Source organism: Streptopelia decaocto (assembly GCF_964273445.1).
Source record: "Streptopelia decaocto genome assembly, chromosome: 8".
Taxonomy (NCBI): Eukaryota; Metazoa; Chordata; class Aves; order Columbiformes; family Columbidae; genus Streptopelia; species Streptopelia decaocto.
The window spans coordinates 21559479-21578432 of NC_138662.1; positions in this window are offsets into that span (position 1 = coordinate 21559479).

The following is an 18954-nucleotide window of genomic DNA, read 5'->3' on the forward strand; positions in this document are numbered from 1 at the left end:
CGTGTCTATATTAAACAGAACCGCACGGGGCTGCCCTGGGCCCCTGGTCACTGCAGCTCCATTCCTGTTCAATTAGACCCGAATCACACACTTGATTATTCAGATTATGTTTACTCATCCTGAGATGTCAGCGGGGCGACAATGAGTCCCCAGATATCAGCAGACCTACATAATGCATAATCTTACTTCACTCAAATTCTCATACAAATGAGTTCTACTCCATTTGTTACTCAGTATTTGCCACCAGTTAAGGTAACAAAGGCAATGAGTAAGTTGTCAGAAAAATTCCAGCACAAGGCAACACCACTAGAATTACACTTCCCGTCTCCCAAAGATTCACTTGTCATGGCCGAACTCAAAAGTCAGAGCAAAAACATAAAGAATAAAAATAAACAACACCATCACACTGCTGCAGAAAATGACCTGAGAGAGTTTCAGCTTGGTAGATCCCGCAGACTGTGCCCTCTGTGGGAAACAACAGCCCTTGGAAGACACGGTCTCGCTCAACCAGCTCATTTCTGCCCTGCAAACCCCGCCTGGACTCGCCCTGCACGCCCCAAGCACAGCGCTGCCCCAGCCACCGGAGCCCGTGTCACTGTCACCCTGCGCCCGCTGTCCCCAGGCTCAGCGCCCGCACACCCGACCGCGCACACATCGCACCTTCAGCCACCGGAGCCCGTGTCACTGTCACCCTGCGCCCGCTGTCCCCAGGCTCAGCGCCCGCACACCCGACCGCGCACACATCGCACCTTCAGCTTCCAACACGCTAAAGAAACAACGCTTCCAAGTCAACATAATACATTTCCTGGGGAAAAAATTAAGAGATGAAATTGAGGTAATTATTCAATTAACAATTATTAGGTATACAAGAGAATCTGATTTATGGGCTGCTGCTTACACAAGCAAGGGCTTTAATTTGACAGTGTGCTCCTGGCTGCTCCCCAGACCTTACAGTTTAATTAAAGTTAAACAGGTCAATACCCATTTAACCTACCAGCATACGGAGAATTTAGCTAATACTGAAGAACTCTATTCATTTTTAATTGTGGTTTAATAACATAAAGGAGGTCGCCGAAGTGCAAAACTGCGAGGTGAACTGGATTCAACACTAATAATATGCCTGGGATGTCAAAAATACAGCAGCATCAACTTTGCTCTCAAAAATTGCGTCCAACCACCTCCCTTCCTTCTACAATTTCCAGAAATAAGAAAGTGGAAGATTAAGAGGAAAAAGAAACACCAATGGGCATCGAGATACGACAAGATCTTGTAACGTCACACAGCAGAACAGGGACCAGATCCAGACTCAGTGCACAGCACCCGCTGCAGAAGCAGCACTCTGCACAGGTTCCGATACACGCACACGCCCTGCGGAGCTGCGCTGCAGAGAGCGGGCGAGCCCGGCCCCGCGTTCGGAGCCGTGTCTGTGCCGCTCTGCGCGCAGACGGGGCGGCGGCGGCAGCTGCTCGACCGGGGCAGCAGCTCCGCGCTGGTGTCCCCAACCGCTCCTCGGCCCAGCCGGGGCTCTTGAACCCAACTCCCACGCCAAACTCAGAGCTCAGACCAGCATTTGGTAATCACAGTATCACAGTATGTTTGGGATTGGAAGGGACCTCAGAAGCTCATCCAGTCCAATTCCCCCCCAAGCAGGAACGCCCAGGTGAGGTCGCACAGGAACATGTCCAGGCGGGTTGGAATGTCTGCAGAGAAGGAGACTCCACAACCCCCCTGGGCAGCCTGTTCCAGGCTCTGCCACCCTCACTGAGAAGAAGTTTCTTCTTAAATTTAAGTGGAACCTCTTGTGTTTCAGCTTGATCCCCTTACCCCTTGTCCTATCATTGTTTGCCACCGAGAAGAGCCTGGCTCCATCCTCCTGACACTCACCCTTTATACATTTATAAACATTAATAAGGTCACCCCTCAGTCTCCTCTTCTCCAAACTAAAGAGCCCCAGCTCCCTCAGCCTTTCCTCACACGGGAGATGCTCCACTCCCTTCAGCATCTTTGTTGCCCTGCGCTGGACTCTCTCCAGCAGTTCCCTGTCCTGCTGGAACTGAGGGGCCACAACTGGACACAATATTCCAGGTGTGGTCTCCCCAGGGCAGAGCAGAGGGGCAGGAGAACCTCTCTGACCTACTGACCACCCCCTTCTAACCCACCCCAGGTCCCATTGGCTTCCTGGCCACAAGGGCCCAGTGCTGGCTCATGGTCACCCTGCTGTCCCCAGGACCCCCAGGTCCCTTTCCCCTACACTGCTCTCTAATATGTAATTTCCCAACCTATACTAATCACACAAAGCATTTTGTTTTGACTGAAAACAAAGGCTTCAAAGGTACTTGCATTTACTATGAATAAATTCTAAATTTCTTAGACATATCTCAACTAATATTCTCAGTATGGGAAAATTAAACCTGACACTCAGCTCAAATACTGCTGTTTTAAATCTCCCCATCGCTAAACCTTAAAAAAATGGAACATTCTGTTTGAATTTGTAAATCATTTGTGTCCATTACATGATTAGCTATCATGGGATCTCTTTCCTTTGAATTACGTGTGCCAGACGCTGGCAGACGCTCTGGGTCACGCAGCGGAGATACAAACAAAGGCAGGTTTGACGGAACGGAGCCGGCCCGCGAGCCGGTGCTGCTTCCGCAGATGAAGATAATGTACCCGGGCAATGCCCCAGCACAGGGCGAGCCCCGTTTGGGCTTCCCAATGTACAAATACCCCAATCCCAACCAGGAAAGCAGGCTGGATTTGTCTGTTCCACTCATGTTTTGGTATAGCGAAAACCGAAGAATTATCTTAGGAAAACGAAAAAGAAGTGATTTTCCCTATGTATATAACATTTGTGTCACACTTGATGGCTTCTGTGAGGCAGAGAAGAAACTTCTCCTTCGCTTGCTGAGCAGGAGCCCAGCTCCCTCCCGGTGTGCGCTCCCTCCCCAGGCCGCGGCTGCGGCTCCGCGGGTCCGGCCCCGCTCCCCCGGTCCCTCCCCAGCTGGACCGACCCCCGGCTCACATCAGCATCTCCAGTTCTCTTCCCCAGCTGGAGGTCCGGGTTTGTTTGCAGCTGTTCTTCCTTCCCCGTCCAGCTCTCCCGACACCACGTTGTGTTTACTGCCATAAAGTACCAGACACACAAGCACCCAAAGCTGCTGGTGCCACACAGGAGTGCTGGGAACACAGCCTGTTTGGGACAACATCCCCACGAACATCTTACAGTCTATAAACAAACTCCTGATTGTTGATTATCTGAAGCTGTCAATACAAACTGACAAGTCAGTTTCATTTTGGCTTGTTTTGTTTTGGTTTTTGAACCTTACTTTTTCACCTTTCTGCAGACAACCCTTCCTCTCTCCTATCCTAATGAAAACAGAATAGAACTTTATAAAATCTTTGCTGAATGCTATTTAATATTACAGTTAACAGCTACAACGCAGTTATCCCCTGCTATGCTTTTTAATGTAATACTTAATTCTGTGCACAGCAACAACACTGTTTGTTTTGTGCACTATTGTTGCAATTAAATTGGGAATTGATAATTAAACTCTTACCAGCATTCTCTCAGATTTGCATAGCTACTTACATCAAACCTCCTTGAAAATTATGGTCTAAATAAGTTCTGATGCTTTTTTCTGCCTTTAGGCTGTGGCAAAAGGTTTTCAAGCAAAGACAGCAGCGAAGCTCGACACAGCAAGTTGTTCCAGTGGGCATGCAGTATGACCACAGAATATTGTGGAGTGCACAGAAATCCCCTCTGACAGCTCAGCCCCCGGGGGGGTTTCTGCTGGAGAAACCTTGTTTTATGGGGCAGTAAAAGAGGCAATCGATGCCCCGGTGACGGCTGAGCTGGCCCCAGCCCCTTCCCCGGCCCGCACGGCGCCCCGGCCCTGCCCGACCGCGGCCACAGGGGCACGGGGGGGTGTCCTGTACCCACAGGCATCTGCCACCAACCCCCGGGCCACTGCTGGCCCCCATGAGACCACCCACCCTCCAGCCACCACCAGCCCAGGGCCACAGCCCCACCGAGCCAGAGCCGGCGGCCTCAGCAGCGGCTCCGACACCACGCACTGCAAATAGAGCCAGATTCGGGCTTTGGAGCACAACGGTATGACTCTCAATTAACCCGCTCATCACCAGTTCTGGACTTGCAGTTTCCAGTAGCAGTATAAACAGAGGAATCTGCTTAGAGAGGAAGGAAAACGTTCTGCCGGACACACGGACATCGTCCCCTCGGTGTAACTCTGACCTGCCATCCCCATGTTGGTCAAAAAAATCTACATTAGTTTCAGATCAAAGCTACTGAATGTGTAAAGAACACTACTAGCTCTTCCAGCTCTGATATCTTAGATCATCTTGCTGCTTTTACTCCCCAGTATTGTCACACATGAACCATACTATAAATGTCTTTTGTAGAGTTAATAAGTTACCATTTTTCTATTCTACCCTCTTCCAAGCAGCATATTGGGTTCTATGTGCCGGAGACACAGAAAGGTCCGCGGGCAGCGGGCGCTGTTTGGTGTCTGCGCGCCAGGACGGGCCCGGCGGGAGGCTCACTGCAGACAAATCCGGCACCAGCCCCGCAGCGCCAGCCCGAGCCGGCCAGGCTGAGCCGAGGGAGCCCTGGGACAGTGACACTATTGATGCTTGTCAGCTCCAGTCTGCAAGCTGCACGGCACCAAAACACGCCAACGGGAAAACGCATGCAGCTAACAAAGCCTGCTCCTCTTCAAGAGAGCACGTGAGGCAGGGAGAGACTTTCACCGGCAATCATTGGAGAACTTCACCAAGCACTTCGGGAGGTGCTTTTTGCTTCTGCTTCAGCTGAGGCAACATCCCATTCATTTTCTTTTTCCCAGTTTAGTACATCACCTTTCAAAAGCTTCAGATAGTTTGTTTCAACAAGATGCCAAAATAAATAAAATCCCTCTGCTTTCGTGTGAACTTCTGCCTTTCTGAGCAGAAGTCACCTCGCCATTTGGGGAAAACATTCAGGTCCCTGCTCCTGTTTAAAATGCAGGGGGTTGAATTCCAGCGAAGCTACGCCTCGCTGATGGAAATGAAGCTGCACCACCTGCGAACACAGACTGCTCATCAGAACTTCACTTATTTACATTTATTTCCTATACATTGTTAGATTTCTGTGGCAGAAATCCCAGGTTTTTGGCAACTCTTGAGTATTCCAGCTGTGTCAGCCTCAGCGCGCACCAGCGACGGGGCGGAACTTGGATGAACATGGAAAGAAAACCAAACAACAAAAGCTGTTGTACAGCATAATCCCACAACGTTTTGACGTGGCTTTTGTGATTCTTTTACGCCAATTCACAATTTTCATTTGCCATGAAACAAGAAACTAAGACACTCCCAAATTTGAGATGCACGTAACTTCTACACCATCTCACGCTCCCACCTTCTTCATTTTGCTCTAAACCAAACTCCTCATCCGTGTTCCGTTCCAGTAGAACACGCGCTGGTTAGTGCGGATACAGGGCTGAGGCAGAACAGCCCCAGGCACCGGGCAAGGGGAGCCCCATCTCTTACGAGGCGGCGATGAGGATCCAGGAATGATTACAAACAACGAGCAGACCGAGGAATGTTTACAAACACAGCGAGCAGACTTGAGGAACATTTACAAACCCATTGACATGTTCCTGTTGCAACAGCTGTTAATTCCCAGCCTGCTGTCCATCATCTGTCTGAAATCAGCGGACTCAGTGTCGCCGTTTCTTCTCGCTACAAGAAAACGCACTGAAGAAAATGACAACTATTGCCATAACACCATGAAACCCAATAAAAACGCATGTGTCTAGTGCTACTGGAAACTTTTATATTCTTATAAAATATTCTCCCTGTTTTTATTCGACGCTATTTCATAGTAATGCGTAGCGGGAAGGACTGTGGGCTGCATGGGTTTAAAGCCTGGGCAGGCTGTGCAGCTCAGCACCACTCAGCTGGTACGGGAGGGAACACACGACCTGCCTGAGGGAAAACAAACATGGAAAGTGAACCGAGAGCTTTTTTGCTGTTGTTCCGAGCAGAGGAATCCACCAGATCACGCTGTACCTATCGGTCATGCGTTCTGCCCCCAATTTCTGTCATTAAACACATGCCAGAGAGCACAAGTGTAAATATCCTGAGCCAGTTGTTAACGTCTGACCACACAGCACCTGCCTCTCCTATTGCAAGAACGTCTGTTTACAGCACTTTAGCGAGGAAAAGTGGTTTCCTGCCGATTCCCAAAGCGAACTGCGGGAGAACAGAGGCGGCAAACGCTGGGAAGCGCTCACTGCGCGGGAGCCCCGAGTGTCCTCCCTCCGCGCAGGCAGGATCGCGCCCTGCTCGGGACGGGCTCTCCTGGGACCAGAGCAGCCGGCGCCGTTCCTATACAGCGAGGCAGAGTCGGGCAAGGACCCGAAACACGGGCAGACGGGAGCACCCGGTGCTGATACAAGTCAGAGCAGCGGCTGCGGCACTAGAGCCTTTTCCTCCGAAGCCCGGCGCTGCCGAAGCCGCGCAGCTCCCTCTGCCGAAAGCAAAGCTCAGTCACTCACATCATTTACATATGTATATATAAAAATATATAATTAAGTTTCACACCGAAGTTCTGAACTGGCTATTCTTGATTGCAGCATAGGAAACTGTGTGTGATTAATGTGGTTGTTCCCAAATCACGGTCTGTAAATTGCTCTGACACCGTCTCTCTTACCCGTGCCCAGAGCTGTTACTGCCATCCACGTGGAATTTATCCAAATGGAATGCAGCCATTCCTGAATCACATTTAATCGTTCTGTGAGCTTCTCAAGTGCCTTTAGCACATATCTGGTCGCAAGGAGAAACACTGGCTACTGTAAGATCAATGATGAAACTGGAAACATCGGAGAAGTATAAGATTTGCATGTCTAATAACTTGTTTTCATATTAGAGACAAGAATCTTCCCTTTTCCATCAGAATTTAACACTTTACATCGCCCTAGGCTCACCTTTGCATCTTCAAACCTCCAATGTATGGATTAGAAATGAGACAATCTATCTTCCCCTTGACTGTTAACTGGACATAAGGAGCGCTGGTTGTAGAACTCACAAGGGCCAGTTTTCCCAAACTCTAAGGCTTTCTCAACGATTTCAAACTGACAAAAAGCTTTTGCGCAGCTTGGTGTTACTTTCTCTTTTAGCAATCTTTATGCTTAATTAGTGTAATTAATATTTACTCATCTAATTAATGATTGCACAGTGATAATTACAAAGGTGTCAGAATTGGGATACAAGCTGTATCAGACAGTCCCTGCCTGTAAAGGCAGCAACCTACCGCAAATCCCGGGAAACACCGGAGAGAGCAGCAAACAGGGATGTTATGCCCAATAGGCAAACCGAGTTCCATTGTCCTCAGTAAAGAAAGATGTAACTATCAACAACAATACATTAACTCCCACCCCTCGCGCTTCCATAGATGGTTGGATTTCTGTTCAATAGCCTTCCCGAGCTGTACTTTGCAAAAGAGAAACTGGAATCCAGAATTGAGTTGCCTGAAAACCCTCAGCTATGCAGATCTGGTTGTGTAAGGCTCCTGACATTCGTAAGGCGGCAACGTGCTCCTAAGTTATTAGTCTATTGAATTGCTCTGGAAAAGACACTGGAAATTCAATTATATGAGAGATAAAAGATAAATTTAAAAAATCCATAACACAAGGTCATAAAGAGGACGGAATTACTATCTCCCCTTAAAATAAAACCAAACCCAGCAACATGGTGATACATTCAGAGGAGAAAAGGTAAATATTTTCATTTGGTCATTTTTTTCCAGCTGCAAAGATACACGGGCTTTTATGTAACAAAACATTCCAACACCTCCCAAGTCCTTCTCAAGGTATCAATAATCACACTTTTGTGATTCAGAGGCAAATTCAATGTTTACAGCATTCAATTAACCTCCAGACAGCCGACAGAGTCAATAACATTTTGGTTGGGCAAATGGAAAACAGAAGATCTCAATGCCCGTCGGAGCCGCTGTGCCGCAGGCCACGGCACCGGCCAGGCAGGGACAGACGGACACAGGACAGGACCCGCAGCCCCAGCGCCGGGCCGCCCGGGTTACGGCAACCCCAGCTCATTTCAGCCTCCTCGGAGCCCTGCGCACAGCCCAGCGCTGGACTGGCCGGGTTATGGTAAACCCAGCTCATTTCACCCTCCTCAGAGCCCTGTGCACAGCCCAGTGCTGGGCCAGCCGGGTTATGGTAAACCCAGCTCATTTCACCCTCCTCGGAGCCCTGCGCACAGCCCAGTGCTGGGCCAGCCGGGTTATGGTAAACCCAGCTCATTTCACCCTCCTCAGAGCCCTGCGCACAGCCCAGCGCTGGACTGGCCGGGTTATGGTAAACCCAGCTCATTTCACCCTCCTTGGAGCCCTGCGCACAGCCCAGCTGCACATCTGCTCCATGCTCCTCCTGCGGGCAGGAACAGCCAGCACCTCCAATCCCACACTCACAGCAGCTCTGCAGAACAGGCTTTAGCACATTTCCCAGCCTTCCCTTGGTCCAAAATGTGACAGGAGCAGATTTTCTGCAGATTCCACAATATTATGAGTGTAGGTATCCAGACAAACTTACACCTGTCTAAATACTGATAAACGTTTTTTACTGCAATGTTTATTCTCCTTGTAGAGATATCTGTTTGAAATACATTTAGAACATCAAACAAAGCACAGGCAATAAAAAACAAAGACAAAACACCATATGAAGTAACAGAATCACCTCAATCTACTTCCTGCAAAGTTTTGACAGCAGTGATAAAAAGTATATTACAGAATCACAGAATGTCAGGGATTGGAAGGGACCTCGGAAGATCATCCAGTCCAATCCCCAACAGGTTTTGTTGCTACGGATGAGAAAATGGAAAAAGATGATGCTCAAGTTGAGCTTCACAATCTTTTACCTCAAGCACCTTGGGGGTGGCGGGAGAACCAGCAGCCCGGCCCAGCCCAGCGCCAGCTGCGCTCGCACACCAGCAACGCTCCACGCTTACCTCGCTCCATGCTTACCTCGCTCCGTGCCAAGCGGCTTGAAATACAGAACGCAGCTCCCCAGCAGCTCGGGAGCAGACACGGGGAAACAGAAGGAAGAGTCGGTCAGGGAGAACTTCTGCAAAACCAGCTGTCCGAGCAAACGGTTCCGCGACGGGAGGACGCGCTTGGAGCTGCCGCGGGGCGGCCCCACGGCTGAGCCCTGATGGACCAGCCCTGGGCGCAGAAGGTCGGCAGACTGAAGAGTGACTCCATAACCTCCAGCAAGGACACCGCCGCGTTTCCAAGCCAAAAGGCAGCTCGAGGGCAAGCTGAGTCCCGCTGTTCCTTTTTCATCTGGACTGGAGCTTGAGCCTGGCCCATCCAACGACTTGTGATCAGCATCTTTAAAATTCAATTAGAAAGAAAGATAAAGCTGTAAGATAAGTACGGACATACTCAAAGCTGCAGCCTCTTCTATCTGTGTTTCCTCAGCTAACAGTCCGGTCCTGCAGAGTCAGGCTGCTCAAACAGGCTGTAAATCCTGCAGCCCTGCAGTGCTCCGGGTCACACAGAGAACCACCACAGACAACCAGGTTTTGGTGGCTTCCAGTTGTCTCATAATTATGAGATTCTCTTTTACAGTGCAAGTAATTAACACAATTTCTTTCATCCACAATCCTCTGGCCTCAGCCCTGCAAGGGTGAACTCATGGACATGGAGAGGGGAGGGAAACCAGAAGGCTCCTGTTATCTGTAAATGCCTTGAAAAATCTCTAACTCCTGGCACTTCATCACTGTTTTCCTAATCACTTTGGTTCCAGGACAAGACAGCAATTAAGTGCACACTGCTATTTAAAAACATAGGAATAACCAGACTGAAATTAAACAAAACAACTAATCCAGTAAACATAACGGCAGAGCTGTATCTGGGACACAGCTGCACCGCGTCCTGCGCAGATCTGAACGGCGTTTCCTACGGATCAAACGGCTTCCAACTCTGCAAGAGTCTGAAGTCCAGACCCAGGCATGAACAGCAAGTGGCAGGTTCTTTTTGGTTTCTATGGAAGCCATTATTTCAGTTTCATTTGTACAACTGGCTAAACCAACAGCTCAGACTTTTCTACTGGAAGACTCCTTAACATAGAGAGACACCACAGCCTAACAGCCATCCTGTGCTGAGTGGCCATGGCAATCCACTAAATGAAGCAACTGTTTTAGGAAAATGTCTGTTATTTTATTAGCTGTTCTGAGGCAGACACGATGATCTGAGGCCAGCAGATTTATACAGACACTATATTTTATTAGATCGACTGCTGGGAAAGACAAGCTCTCAGACACACACGCCATCAAGACAGTCATTCCCATTACAGCAGTCAGCCTAATAAAATGTATTACCTCTTGCTATAAAACTACCTTGTCTGTAATCTTAGTCACTGCTAATGCAAAAAACCTTTTCTTTAAGTGACTCATGCCTTTTTTTGCCTTTTTCCCCTTGCACAAGGCTGCTCCTATCGCTGTGACCCCCAGCTCAGCGTCTGCACCACCAACCACAGAACTGTCCCATGGATCCCAAGACAGCTACCCTGGATTTCTCTCCCCTTGCAATTCCCGAATTTCCCGCTTGCTCCTCGCCTTATGTTCACTGCCGAGACACTTCACAGTGTAAGAACCCTCCACCAACAGGGGTGTCTTGCTCAGCTGTGTCGAAGGTTCACTTCAAAACACTCTCTGTGACCTTGATGCAGATTTAATCTGCCATTGCACACTCAGCTTAGCTCCAGTCTTGCCTTTTGCAGTCCTGTCCTAAAAAAGTCAACTAGATATCTTTTCATTCACTCGTAACGTATTGAGTGACCTTGGCAACTGTCTAATCTATCTTGGCAGATTCAAGATAGAGAAAACAAGCAATAGAGACAGAGCTGCTGCTTTCTGGTATTGATCAGCAGCTTGAGTGAGAGCTCATTATGAGCAGGAGAACGTGTCAGGTACAAGTTCCACAGAGCAGCAGCGAGATGAACAAACTCCCAGCCAAGGCAAGGGGGCTGTGCTTTGCTTCCACCGTGGGATGGAGAACAGGCCGAGGCCCCGTGTCTGCTGGGGCTGTGCACCAGCACCTCCCAATTAGCTAAATTAGCTAAAAAATTACAACACATTTTCAGATTAGCAAGGTTACATTGTCAAACTTTACAACAAAAAAGGCCAAACTCTTTTAAGAAAATATTTTTTCTTACTCTCTATATGTACACCACTAAGATAATACTAAGATATATGCACACACTAAGTAATATACTATTTGGAGTATTCCTTCTGCCACCCGTAGAAACTCAAACAGAATATCGAACAGCACAAGAACAGCCAAGTGAACTCCTATTATTTTCCTGGCGATCAGTGTGTAACTCAGAGCCACATGGACACGGCTGTGTGGATGGTGCTGCCTCCCCCCAGACCTCGGGATCATTCCTGTGCACATCTGCCGTGCCCTGGTGCTCCCCCAGCCCCCCAATCATGCCACGCTGTACGGTGCTTTCATTACCCTCTGTCCCACATCGCCTGTGTGCCCCGGGTGAACGAGGACAGAGGAGACCACTCGTCTGTCTCTGTACTTTATGGGGGGAAACATAAGCAACGCTGCTTTCACAAGATGCCCCAAATAAAATGCTGCTCGGTCACTGGGAGAGACGGCACCAAAGTCTCAGCCGTCACGAGGACTTTAATCAGGCACCGATTTGCATTTGCTCCTGGCAGGGAGCTGCTCCAGGGAAGAGCCAGCGGCAGCCCCTGGATGGGGGTCCCCCGAAGCCGTGGAGAGTCCCCCAAAGCCACGGAGAGTCCCAATGAGCAGCACGGCCAGCCCAGCCCTGCAGACTCCAGCTACGCTCACGCTCCTCCCAGCCGCTGCATCCTCTCTTGCGCCTTAAGGTTTGTAAGAAAATACAAGCAGGGTTTATCCTGCTGCAGGGTGGCTCATCCTCCCGCCTCCAGAGGTCAAACCCACGTCCAAATTTCACCCGGGTATCAGACGGGAAGCTGCGCCAGCTGAAAAGGAAGGCGCCCAGCAGCCAGCGAGGAGGACCCCCCACACGAAGGGTGTTTGCTGTGTCCGGGGAACAGAGAATGGAGGAACTGAAAATAACCAGCAACAGGCCCCCGCGGGGAGCGGGAGGTGACGCACGGGACAAACCCGACATGGGAAATCTGATTTCTTTCCCAGTCCCCAGTTTTCGAAGTCTCACCCTAGCTCATTTTATTCTGCCTGCACAGTCTCCTTTAGAGGGTCTGTTAGGTCAGAGACAGACTCAGTCGTCCTCCCTGCAATCGTATATCAAAAAAAGGCAAAAAAACCCTCTAGATAAAAATGAGGCAGAGCAAGACATCAAAAGGAGAAAAATCCCATAGCAGAGCTCTGGGGAGAGATATGAGGCGAGTGAGCAGTCGCGTCTGTGTGAGCAGATCCACCCAGTAAATGTCAGCTCCGGGAAAGGGCACCTCCGCGGAGGTGGCTCCGTACAGCGCCGCTCTGCACGAGGGTCAGACGCTCCAACAGCTCAGCACACTGATGGGGGGGGGAGGGCGAGACACACGCTATTGAACTCGCTGCTCGTATGCAAGGGTAGAAATTACATCAATCCATAAACACAGTCAGAGATGGTGGAAAAAGTATCACTGACTCAGTGCAATCAAATGAACACCTTCCCTAACATCATATCCATGTAAAAACAGGGTTCTTTCCATCCTTGCAGATTTTCAAACCTGGCCTGGGTAGGCCCTGCTCTGAGCTGCCTGGTCCCAGCAGGGCGTCTCACCCCAAATACCGCGCTGCGGGAAACCGAGGCACAGGCCAGACAGGTACAGGTATATGCTACATGCACAGAAAGAGAACACCACAGCCTAATCCTGATTTCTGTACTGGTAGTTGGTAAACTCCAAAAAATATAACCTCAAATGCAACATGAGATTTTAGAGGTTTGTCTTTGAGGTTAAAGAAATTACCGGGGGAACAGTCTTGGACATTTTAATGTTAAACATAGGTTGCTGACTGACCACACTATTCCCAAACAACACCCTCCATGACTCCAGAGCGTCCGTCGGGCCTGGATAGGCACAGAGCATAGGCACAACTCTTCTAAACCCATAAGACAAGGTTTCAATTTATTCTCATAAATAAAGTTTCCTCAGAAATATTGACGATTTTATACTATAGTTTAAAACCGTTAATTGAATCCCAGATATCATGTTCTAAACATCTCTGATAAAAGCTGCTGGGAGAAAACTACACCAGGTATTGACTGCAGAGGCAACTTTGACTTACGTCTTGGTACTAACATAATCATAAGTCATTTAATCAAAAATGTCCTTATTATTATTATTATTGGATTAGCACAGTGAAAGTATTACAGCCCATCAGTCTTTTATTCCCGCAGGCTATCCATCCTCTCCAGCTAAAAAGGTCCATTTCCTTTTGGAATCATGGATTCTTCTACTAAATAACAGAAAAGGTCAGCTTTAAAATTAAAGCAATACTTTTACTGGGTTGTTCGTGTTCAGTGAGTGTAGCCATATTTCTTCAGCACATTAGTATTATTGGATTTCTAAATTACATTTCAGCAGCTGGCAAAAAACACATGCAAGAAAAAAATCCAATACCAGTTACAGTACAAATATTGAATGGAATGATTTAAAAATGGGTCAACGCCGCAAGAACATTTTATTTAAACACAGTGCATGTGAAACAAGCGCTCTGGGTACTTATTAATCATGTGGTGGGTATTAAAAATCTGAAACATTTCACCTCCCTTCCCGTAAAGCCTTCCTGTTGGGCTTCTGTGCACACAAGTGTCACACGTCACCAAAAGCAGGTGTGACACACTCCAGCCCATCGCCCGGGCACAGGCTGAACCGGCTGCGCTGGGACGCACTGGCACCGCCGCTCTGGAAAGGAAGAAAAGCGCCCCATGGTCACCCCAACCCTGCCGGGCCGGGAGGGGCAGGGACTGTCCCGGCAATTAACCCTCTGCTCCCAAAGCGTGTTATTAGCTGATAGAAACCTCCTCCGTGGGCCATATGCTTATGTTCTCTTCTATTCCCAGGCTACATAACGAATACTTAATTACCACCTTATTGCCACACAAGCATGCACGCAAACGTGAGAAACAACCAGTAGCTGATTTAAATTCTGCATGCACAATATTTAATATAAGTTACAGGCTATAAAGGCCCAGGCTTCGCAGTGTTTACTTGCAACAGAAACTACTTGAATTTTTCAAGTCAATAGGAACCCTGGGGATTAATACGCGAGTAACGTAGCGTGTGTTCCCCACGCTGGGCTGCCAAACCGCTGCCTCCCTCCCCTTCAAACTTATTCTCTAGTTCTGCAGATTGCTTTAACACAGCAAACTACAGAAAAACACAGATACTGGAATAAACCAGTCAACAGCCAACCAGCCAATTCAGTAACTGTCCTGAATCTTTCTCTGGCATCTCTGAGTCTTATGGCAAATGTGCCTGAAGATGAGAAGCCAGGCGGTATCTTCAGCTCAGTTTAAACGCTCAGGCTGTGCTCCAGAAGAGCTGTCCTGCCGCAAACGCTCTGGGTGTTTTTCTGCACACTTATACTAGCAGCTGGATGCAACCAGACACACATTTTGACTAAAAGTCTCCAAAAAAAGCACGAAGGCCAGAGGGAAGGAGCGAGAAAGGAGCGATGCTTTTCTAGCAGCACGGTGGCAAATCCAAAAGCCCTCCATGGTGCTTTAGGAACAAGTGAGGTATTCATTATAACATTTTTACTGGTTTTGTGATAGCTTTTGGGGCTGTCCTTCATGTTCCAAAAATGTTCGCACACTGATTGCTCCAGTGCTGAAGATGTTTTGACATGAACCAGTTGTAGCTGATAGCACATTAAACGCCACATAAAGCATCCAGCGGGTCATAAAAATCTGTCCAACTGTGCAGATCAGCTCTGAGATCATTTCATTGGTAGGTACACAGGGCTTTTTGCATCAAACTAAGAAACATGACTTGGCTTTCCCGGAGTTTCCCGACACCCAGATACATAAAACACACAGCAGTGGATCCTGGTACCTGAGCTGCACCTTCTGCACCACCGTGAAACTCCTCCTGGGTTCACACTGCAGCTCCCGCGGCTGCTTTTCAAGAAGCTCCTTGTCTGGGACCGCCCAGATCTGCAACTACTCAGAATACCTTCTATTCTCCTATAACAATGCAGGAATTAATAATCCTATAATATTTCCTACGTGATTAAAAAGTTGCTTAAGGAGCTTCCGTGAAGAAGAAATTCAATGATGTTTCTCTAATAATACGTGGTATGAAAATATGGAATCCCAAATTACTTTCAGTAGAACGAATCCTAAATTAATTAACGATTCTTTAAAAGAAATCCACTTAAAAAAAAATGAATTGCATTACACAAAGATAAACCAGGTTGCCACTAAGAGAAATAATTTGCTTCTGAAGTGACATTTGTCAACTAAATGAATAAGCACTTTGACATTTGTAGAAACTGTGAAGCTGCTGAAGCTATACCCCACTGCTTAACATTATTTTTCCTTTATATAAAAAGAGCCACAATTTAAGCATAAAAATTGCTCTTATTAGGCAGAGAATGTCAGGTCTCATTGCTAAATTTACCGTAGTGATTCAGCACGAAAACAAGCGCTGCCCTTTTGCCCCTCGGCACTCCAGCGCCTCCCATTAAGGTGCCCGTTCAATGCCCACGTTAACTCAGCACCAGGTATCACGGAGGCCGACAAAGGCTGTTCCACCCGAGCCACGGACCGTGCTACATTCCCTGCAGCGCTGGTGCGGAGTCGCCGCCGAACACGCGCTGTACGCACGGCCTCCCCCGCACAAACACCCCGGTGCCCAGGGCTGAAGTGACCGGGAGGCGCAGCCAGGGGCCGGTGCCCCAGCAGCACAGCCCGGAGCGGGGACACCCCCGCCCACCGGGGGAAAACCGGCGGGTCTGGCTGGGAGAGCCCAGGTGTGAGGCAGATGTGCCGCTGATGAGGAACAGACGACAATAACACCATCCACGGGAGAGAAGCTGCAAGACAAACCAATCTTAGATCACTAAATATCCCAAAACCACATTAAACCATCACTGGACTCCTCAGATAACCGAACAAATTCCATTTCTGGAGGACAATGCGAGCGACTCCTCAACACCATCCACAAAACCTCAAATGTTTGCCTAAGTGTTTAAACAATTTAGAAGCTCGCACACAAACTAACACCCATTTAGAGACAAAAATCAAAGCAATCTATTTTCCCAGCTGCTCTACTGGATTGCTGAAGCTGTAATGGCACACTTATAAGAAACTATAATAAAAAAGACAAAATGCTCATGCAATCCAGCGTGAACATAGCAAAACAGCCATTAATATTGTTCTCCCAAAGAAAAATGGCTTACTAAATAGCCTGAAAGGACAACTGACATGCATCTCTCCCTGTTCTCAAGAAATACAACCACACATAAAACTGATATGATTACTTGCTAAATCTAATAAGTTTCTTTTTTCTTTGATGGTTGTTTGCTCCTTAATGTGCTTTAAATGCATAATAAAAATATAATGAAAAACATACATTTATTCTATGTGGCAGCTACTGCATATTCCATGAAAAAGTAATCTTATAAAGTTTAATTTTACAGTGTTTCTTAAACTTATTTCTACTTATCTGCTATATGCAGACGGTATCTGCAGCAGAATTTAATACTTAACGCAACACTTTTCTTCACCAACATTAATGCCAGATTTTCTTTATACAGCCATTGTCTTGTCCCTCCCGTATCCTGGGAGAGGAAAAGCCAATGGATTCAGGGGTTCCAGAGACTCTCATTAAAATGTAAACTCCAAATATCTGCCTCATTTTTCCTGTGATTGCTTCAGGACTGTTGTGGGATTTTTCCTGTCTGGGCATTTGTCTTCCATAACACTTTAATATTCTCGAGAAAACCCTGAACGGAGCTGAACTCGCTGTCACTGGCGATACTGGTGCAGCCGTTCCGCATTCCGGGAATGTAAATGCGAGCACAGATGAATTAAAGACCACTTACTTTTCCAATGGCATTTGTCAGGAGAAACACCAGCACATAAAAGCTCTCGACAGGAAACCCTGTGCAAATCTTTAGGATAAGACATTCCAGGAAAACCTCTTGGGACAGTCTCCCTTGTTTCCCCTTGTAGTGGGATTTACTACACACACACAATTATTCTTGCAGTCCACAGTCAAAAAATCTACTCTTTTGAACGTAATCTTATATTACACACATTTGATTTTAAATGCCCACCATTCATTTAAAGGCAGAAAAACCTGCTGTGAAATTCTTCACGATGTCAATTCAAATAACAGCTCCCACGGAGAGTGGGTGCAGGACCTGCTCCTGCTCCATTCCCGGGTGCTGGGCTGGGCTCACAAGCTGCTCCGGGTGCAGGACCTGCTCCTGCTCCATTCCCGGGTGCTGGGCTGGGCTCACAAGCTGCTCCGGGTGCAGGACCTGCTCCTGCTCCATTCCCGGGTGCTGGGCTGGGCTCACAAGCTGCTCCGTCACTCCACCTGCCCTCCACCTTCACTGATTTTATCAGGTTAATCCTTTTCACTAGGGCTGTGTAAAAAAACACTCACTTGTGGTGCTAGAAATTCTGGGCCCCTATTTAATAAGGATGCAATCCCCACAAAAAGTGGAAAAAAACTCACTTCTGATTTCCAACAAAAGCCAAGACTGCCACAATCATCTTATACAAATTCTCACCCACAGGCTCACAGTATTTTGTAATACATCAGCTCCTTGCACCAGCAGAACTAACTGGGGTTTCAGCTGAGGATCCAGTATTAAGACACCTCTTTTTGAAGAAGGTCCCTGGCAGAGCCGGCGCTGTCCGAGCTCACAACGCGGTGCAGCAGCAGCACTGACCCTGCCAGGGCCCATTCGCTGCCCAAAATCCTACAGGAGCAGCAGATAAAGCAGGAAAGCGCATCCGAAATGAAAGATGCCACCCGAAAGCAGCTGAACCCTTGTGGCTGTACAGCACGAACCTGCACAGGTCTCAGCGGCAGGAGCCAGACACAACACACACAACTGGTTTAGTTTCCATACAGGTGGTGTAAACATCCTCAGTAACATCAGCACCAACTTAAGATTCTGAGGTTTAAACCAAAACATCCTCAGTAACATCAGCGCCAACTTCCAGACTCTAAGGTTTAAACCAAAACTTAAAGTTAACCCTTTCAGTCCTCATAGGTATAAGTTGGAAAGGGTGGTAGGTAAAAAACCCACAAAGAGCAGCATGAACAGAACAAGCAGATGCACTCTGGTGTTCTGTGACAGAGGGAACTCTTTCCCAACAAAGCTGCCCGTTTTCAGGACCACTAGCCTAACTCTGGCCTTGCTAGAGCTGAAGGGTCAGAAAACAGGCTCCTTCTGAAATGACACTTTGAATCCCTCCCTGCAGATGCGCAGGGCTGTTCTGCAGAGATCTCCCCTGCCCGCCTGCTGAACTGTACACACTACCCTCAGCTACAGCCGAGCCCGCCGCACTCGCTGTCACTATAAAAACGCCACTCTGGAATACACTCAGGCAGGATGCTTTACTTTTTATGCCAGATGGCAAAACTCAATATGCTTTGAAATGGTTTAAATTGGGAAAAATATTCATCTGTCTGGCCGTCACACAGTTCATTTTCTTGGGAGAGTGTGCAGATAAAGCAGTGGCAGCAGCTCTAAACCAAGGCATCTGTTCAAAGACAAGCTTGTCTGGGGGTGCCGACGATGCTGGGGATGCGTTCACTGCAGCTTAAATAGCAACTCCTTAGAGCAGGTCAGATCTTCTCTCATTTCAAGTATGAATAAAAAGAATAAAGATGGTCCAGGACCCCCCTGGAAACCACACACCCCAGGACTAACCCTGGGGCTTAAAGCTGAACGTGAGCCTGAGC